The sequence below is a fragment of the Myotis brandtii genome, unplaced genomic scaffold, assembly GCF_000412655.1.
Source record: "Myotis brandtii unplaced genomic scaffold, ASM41265v1 scaffold210, whole genome shotgun sequence".
NCBI classification, from domain to species: domain Eukaryota; kingdom Metazoa; phylum Chordata; class Mammalia; order Chiroptera; family Vespertilionidae; genus Myotis; species Myotis brandtii.
The window spans coordinates 623,012-624,554 of NW_005357847.1; positions in this window are offsets into that span (position 1 = coordinate 623,012).

A 1,543-nucleotide genomic window follows, 5' to 3' on the forward strand; every position below is an offset into this window, starting at 1 on the left:
GGAAGAGATTGGACAATAATCGTGCACCTATGGATGAGGACAGTGGGTGGGGAGTGAGGGCGGAGGGTGGGGTGGGAACTGGGTGGAAGGGAGTTATGGTGGGAAAAAAGAGGAACCAATGTAATAATCTGAACAATAAAGATTTAATTTTAAAAAAAAGCAGCAATATGTTTCTTTCCATAAATCCAATAAGATCTGTTTCCAATTATAACTATATTAATCAAGATAAAAACTGACAATTGGCCTGTTTATAGCAGCCATACCTTTACCATCTTTTACAGGACTTGGTCCATCCAGCATTCCATGGGAATCCCTTACAATCCACAGGGGCAGGCCATTGTTTAGCGTGCCCATTCAACCTTAAAGAGCATACTAGTAAAAGGAAAAAGGCTAATATGGGACTCAAAGACCCAATAAATTATTAACATAGTGGAGAGAATATGTGTGTGTTTCTACCCCCACTGTGGATTCCAGCTCATCGGATTAAACCCTATCATGACATGATATGGTGACTACCAGAACTCCTCCAGCCACTATAGAATGAATTTTACTAATAATATTACTGACCATAGCCTGATTTTCATCACTGACTGCTATGTCTTTGTTATGGGCCCCAATCTACTAATAAACCATAGTTCATCTTTTCTAGTACAGGTTAGAGAAGGAGCTTATTTTGCATCCTGTAATACCACCCAGAATATTACTTCATTGAACATCAGCATTATTATGGTACTTAGGAGACAAGCAGAAATTCTGATACCTGTAAATCTCACCAGGAAATGTCAAGGATCATCAACTATCAAAATATTAGAAAGAACATTGAGCCAATTACAACCCAAAAGATTTTGGGGAATGCTCAATGCAGCCATTATTCGGCTGTTGTTATTCTTACTACTGCCAGCATTGCTGTGGTGGCACTTTCTGAATCTGTGCAGACTGCCACATTTGTAGACAATATGGCCTATAATGTAACTAGGGAATTCACTATATAATAGCACATAGATAAAAAAATGTTAGCTAGACTACAGGCAATAGAGGCAGCCATTGAATATCTAGGGGAAAGACAGGACACTATAGCATATAAGCAAATGCTTAATTGTGATTTGGAACATAAGCACATATGTGTCACCCCTTTAAAATGGAACAGTACCATCATTGGATTGAGGTTAAAAAATCATCTATGGGAAGTCTTTCATGATAAGCTTACTAAAGAAGTAAACATGTTGCAAAAACAAATTAGAGAGTCCTTACTTTCTATCCATAAACATGAAAAACAGACTGCTGCTTGGAATACAGTAAAGGAGCATTTGGTTTCCTAAAATCAATTGGTACCTGATTGGACTAACCATTGCTGTCATTATAATTCTCTTTGTTTTTCTTATCTGCACTAATAAAAGAGAAACATGGTAATTGGCGTACGACCGCTACCCTTTTCATTGGCTAATCAGTGAGTATATGCAAATTAACTGTCAGCCAAGATGGCGGCCGGCAGCCAGGCACTGAAGCGAGCAGGGAGGCTTGCTTGCTGCAGATTCCAACGTTC